Source organism: Arachis stenosperma, chromosome 3 (genome assembly GCF_014773155.1).
Source record: "Arachis stenosperma cultivar V10309 chromosome 3, arast.V10309.gnm1.PFL2, whole genome shotgun sequence".
Classification (NCBI taxonomy): domain Eukaryota; kingdom Viridiplantae; phylum Streptophyta; class Magnoliopsida; order Fabales; family Fabaceae; genus Arachis; species Arachis stenosperma.
This window is the reverse complement of record NC_080379.1, coordinates 99,172,184-99,177,960: the sequence shown is the minus strand read 5'-3', so window position 1 is coordinate 99,177,960 and position 5,777 is coordinate 99,172,184. Positions and strand designations below refer to the sequence as shown.

At 40.2% G+C, this 5,777-nt stretch overlaps 1 non-coding gene across 1 annotated transcript; it reads right to left on the bottom strand.

The window, feature by feature from the left end:
- Positions 1–1,905: 1,905 nt before the first annotated feature.
- Positions 1,906–2,013, bottom strand: LOC130972051 (small nucleolar RNA R71). Its single transcript, XR_009083252.1, has one exon. It is a non-coding gene; the product is annotated as a small nucleolar RNA R71 (small nucleolar RNA).
- Between the last annotated feature and the right edge of the window lie 3,764 nt (positions 2,014–5,777).

Genomic DNA, 5,777 nt, shown 5'->3' with positions numbered 1-5,777 from the left:
GGGATTGTTTGAGTTTGGACAACTGACGGTTCATCTTGTTGCTTAGCTTAGGTATTTTTCTTCAGAGTTCTTAAGAATGAATTCTAGTGTTTCAAGGTGATGCTCTTATCATCACCAAAGCTGATTGATTCTCATCAATTTAGCTCTTGAATGCAATGTCCTGCTGAAGCTTAGCTAGCCATGTCTAATTTCTTTAGACTGAAGCTTTAGACTAACATTGCATGATTCCTGGAATTCTCATTAAGAACTTTGATATCCTTATTTTCTTTTTCACTCAATTTTCAAAAAATCCAAAAAAAATTACAAAATCATAAAAACCAAAAATATTTTATGTTTCTTGTTTGAGTCTAGTGTCTCATTTTAAGTTTGGTGTCAATTGCATGTTTCTATTATTCTTGCATTTTTTCGAATTCAATCATGTGTCTTTATTGATTTTCAAGTTGTTCTTGATGATTTCCTTGCTCTGATCTTTAAATTCTCTTGTCTTGAGTATTTTGTTGTTTCTCACATGCATTCTCAATTTGTTAGTGTCAATAGTATACAAACTTCTAAGTTTGGTGTCTTGCATGCATTGTTTATTTGATTTTAGTTGCATTTTGATTTTTCCTCATCATTAAAAATTCAAAAAAAATTTTTTTAATTGTGTCTTTTCAAGTCAATAATACAGAGAATTGAAGATTCAGAACATACAGCAGAGGAATTACACAGAAAAAGCTGGGCGTTCAAAACGCCCAGTGAGGAAGGAAAACTGGCGTTTAAACGCTAGCCAGGGTGCCTGGCTGGGCGTTTAACGCCCAAAAGGGGTGAGTTTTGGGCGTTAAACGCCAAAATGTATACTATTCTAGGCGTTTAACGCTAGGATGGCACAAGAGGGAAGATTTTGTTTTTAATTCAAATTTTTTTCAAGTTTTCAAAATTTTCAAAATCAAATCTTTTTAAATTGTTTTTCAAATCATATCTTCTCAATCATATCTTTTTAAAACTATATCTTTTCAATCATATCTTTTTATCACAATTTTTTTAAAAATAGTTTTCAATCATATCTTTTTGATTTCTAATTTCAAAGTCTTTTTCAAAAATCACTTTATTTCTTTCCCAATCATATTTTTCAAAAATCATTCTTCAATTTTTCAAAATGTTTTTAAAATCTTTTTAATTTATTTTCGAAAATTTCTTCCCCTCTTCTCACATCCTTCTATTTATAGACTAACACTCCTCCTCAATGAACAATTCGAACTCTATCCCTCTTGATAAGTTTGAATTCTTCTACCTCCTCCTTCTATTTTTCTTTTCCTCTGACACCTCAAGGAATCTCTATACTGTGACATAGAGGATTCCATATTTTCTTGTTCTCTTCTCTTTCATATGAGCAGAAACAAAGACAAAAGCATTCTTGTTGAGGCTGACCCTGAACCAGAAAGGACCTTGAAGTGAAAGCTAAGATAAGCTGAAGCACAACTCTCTGTAGAGGACCTAACAGAAATCTTCAAAGAAGAAGACATAGCAGCCGAAAACAACAACAATGCCAACAATGCAAGGAAGGTGCTGGGTGACTTTACTGTACCTACTCCCGACTTCTATGGGAGAGGCATCTCTATCCCTGCCATTGGAGCAAACAACTTTGAGCTTAAGCCTCAATTAGTTTCTCTAATGCAACAGAATTGCAAGTTCCATGGACTTCCATTGGAAGATCTTCATCAGTTTTTAGCTGAGTTCTTGCAAATCTGTGACACTGTCAAGACTAATGGGGTTGACCCTGAGGTCTACAGACTTATGCTATTCCCTTTTGCTGTAAGAAACAGAGCTAGGATATGGTTGGACTCACAACCTAAAGAAAGCCTGAACTCTTGGGAAAAGCTAGTCAATGCCTTTTTGGCAAAGTTCTTTCCACCTCAATAATTGAGTAAGCTTAGAGTGGAAGTCCAAACCTTCAGACAGAAGGAAGGTGAATCCTTCTATGAAGCTTGGGAAAGATACAAACAATTAATCAGAAAGTGTCATTCTTACATGCTTTCTGAATGGAGCATCATAGGTATCTTCTATGATGGTCTGTCTGAACTGTGCAAAATGTCATTGGACAGCTCTGCTGGAGGATCTCTTTATCGGAAGAATACGCCTGCAGAAGCTCAAGAACTCATTAAAATGGTTGCAAATAACCAATTCATGTACACTTCTGAAAGGAATCCTGTGAACAATGGGACGAATCAGAAGAAAGGAGTTATTGAGATTGATACTCTGAATGTCATACTGGCTCAGAATAAAATATTGACTCAGCAAGTCAATATGATTTCTCAAAGTCTGTCTGGAATGTAAGCTGCATCAGGCAGTACTAACGACGCTTCATCTGAAGAAGAAGCTTATGATCCTGAGAACCCTTCAATGGAAGAGGTGAATTACATGGGAGAACCCTATGGAAACACCTATAATCCTTCATGGAGAAATCATCCAAATCTCTCATGGAAGGATCAACAGAGACCTCAACAAGGTTTCAACAACAATAATGGTGGAAGAAACAGGTTTAGCAATGGCAAGCCTTTTCCATCATCTTCTCAACAACAGACAGAGAATTCTAAGCAGAGCCACTCTGACTTAGCAACCATGGTCTCTGATCTAATCAAAACCACTTAAATTTTCATGACTGAAACAAGGTCCTCCATTAGAAACTTGGAGGCACAAGTGGGACAGCTGAGCAAGAAAATTATTGAACTCCCTCCTAGTACTCTTCCAAGCAATACAGAAGAGAATCCAAAAGGAGAATGCAAGGCCATTAACATGACCCACATGGCCGAACTTTGAGAGGAGGAAGAGGCAGTGATCGCCACTGAGGAAGACCTCAATGGACGTCCACTGGCCTCCAATGAGTTCCCTAATGAGGAACCATGGGAATCTGAGGCTCATAATGAGACCATAGAGATTCCATTGGATTTACTTCTGCCATTCATTAGCACTGATGAGTATTCTTCCTCTGAAGAGGATAAAGATGTCACTGAAGAGCAAGTTGCTAAATACCTTGGAGCAATCATGAAGCTAAATGACAAGTTATTTGGTAATGAGACTTGGGAGGATGAACCCCCTTTGCTCACCAAAGAACTAGATGACTTGACTAGGCAGAGATTACCTCAAAAGAGACAGGATCATGGGAAGTTTTCAATACCTTGTATCATAGGCACCATGACCTTTAAGAAGGCTCTGTGTGACTTAGGGTCAAGTATAAACCTTATTCCTCTCTCTGTAATGGAGAAGCTAGGGATCTTTGAGGTGCAAGCTGCAAGAATCTCACTAGAGATGGCAGACAATTCAAGAAAACAAGCTTATGGACTTGTAGAGGATGTTCTGGTAAAGGTTGAAGACCATTACATCCCTGCTGATTCCATAGTCCTAGAGACTGGGAAGTGCATAGGTGAATCCATCATCCTTGGCAGACTGTTCCTAGCCACAGTAAAGGCTGTGATTGATGTGGACAGAGGAGAATTGATCATTCAAGTGAATGAAGAATTCTTTGTGTTTAAGGCTCAAGGATATCCCTCTGTTACCATGGAGAGGAAGCATGAAGAGCTTCTCTCAAAACAGAGTCAAACAGAGCCCCCACAGTCAAACTCTAAGTTTGGTGGGAGGCCACAACCAACTTCTATGTTTGGTGTTGAACCCCCACATTCAAACTCTAAGTTTGGTGTTGGGAGGTTCCAACATTGCTCTGAGTATCTGTGAGGCTCCATGAGAGCCCACTGTCAAGCTACTGACATTAAAGAAGCGCTTGTTGGGAGGCAACCCAATGTTATATTAATCTATTTCCCTTTGTTATTTTATGTTTTCTGTAGGTTGATGATCATGTGAAGTAACAAAATTAATTGAAAAAGCAAAAACAGAATGAAAAATAGAAAGAAAAACAGCACACCCTGGAGGAAAACTTGCTGGCATTTAAACGCTAGTGAAGATAGCAAATGGGTGTTTAACGCCCAGTCTGGCACCATTCTGGGCGTTTAACGCCAGAAAGGGGCACCAGACTGGCGTTTAATGCCAGGAATGGGCAAGAAGCTGGTGTTAAACGCCAGAAATGGGCACCAGCCCGGCGTTTAACGCCAGGATTGGCAGAGGGAGCATTTTTGCTCACCACTTGGTGCAGGGATGCATTATCCTTGACACCTCAGGATCTGTGGACCCCACAGGATCTCCATCTACCCCACCACTCTCTCTCTCTTCTTCACCCATTCACCAATCACCTCAACACCTCCTCCCCAAAAACCCCTCACCTATCAAATCCCACCATTCTCTTCACCACTCACATCCATCCTTCATAAAACCCCACCTACCTCACCATTAAAATTCAAACCACTTTCCCTCCCAACCCACCCATAATGGCCGAACCATACACCCCCTCTCCACTCCTATATAAACCCATCTTCACTCCTTCATTTTCACACAACCTACACACTACTTCTCCCCCTTGGCCGAAAAACAAAGCCACCTCCATCTCCTCTATTTTCTTCTTCTTCTACTCTCTTCTTTCTTCTTTAGCTCGAGGACGAGCAAACCTTCTAAGTTTGGTGTGGTAAAAGCATTGCTTTTTGTTTTTCCATAACCATTTATGGCACCTAAGGCCGGAGAAACCTCTAGAAAAAGGAAAGGGAAGGCAAAAGCTTCCACCTCCGAGTCATAGGAGATGGAGAGATTTATCTCAAGGGTTCATCAAGACCACTTCTATGAAGTTGTATCCATGAAGAAGGTGATCCCCGAGGTCCCATTCAAACTAAAAAAGAGTGAATATCCGGAGACCCGACATGAGATTCAAAGGAGAGGTTGGGAAATTCTTACCAACCCCATTCAACAAGTCGGAATCTTAATGGTTCAAGAGTTCTATGCCAATGCATGGATCACCAAGAACCATGATCAAAGTGTGAACCCGGACCCAAAGAATTGGCTTACAATGGTTCGGGGGAAATGCTTAGATTTTAGTCCGAAAAATGTAAGGTTGGCATTCAACTTACCCATGATGCAAGGAGATGAACACCCTTACACTAGAAGGGTCAACTTTGATCAAAGGTTGGACCAAGTCCTCATAGACATTTGTGAAGAGGGCGCTCAATGGAAGAGAGATTCAAGAGGGAAGCTGGTTCAACTGAGAAGGCATGACCTCAAGCCCGTGGCTAGGGGATGGTTGGAGTTTATTCAACGCTCAATCATTCCCACTAGCAACCGGTCCGAAGTTACTATAGACCGGGCTATCATGATTCATAGCATCATGATTGGAGAAGAAGTAGAAGTTCATGAGGTTATAGCCCAAGAACTTTATAAGGTGGCGGACAAGTCCTCTACCTTGGCAAGGTTAGCCTTCCCTCATCTCATTTGTCACCTCTGTTATTCGGTTGTAGTTAACATAGAAAGAGACATCCTCATTGATGAGGACAAGTCCATCACTAAGAAAAGGATGGAGCAAACGAGAGATTCCTCATCATGAAATCCTTGAGATGCCTCAAGGGATGCACTTTTCTCCACAAAACTATTGGGAGCAAATCAACACCTCCCTAGGAGAATTGAGTTCCAACATGGGACAACTAAAGGCGGAGCACCAAGAACATTTCATCCTCCTCCATGAAATTAGAGAAGATCAAAGAATCATGAGAGAGGAGCAACAAAGGCAAGGAAGAGACATTGAGGAGCTCAAGCACTCCATAAGATCTTCAAGAGGAAGAACAAGTCGCCATCACTAAGGTGGACCTGTTCTTTAATTTTCTTGTTCTTTATTTTCCTGTTTTTCGAATTTTTATGCTTATGTTTAT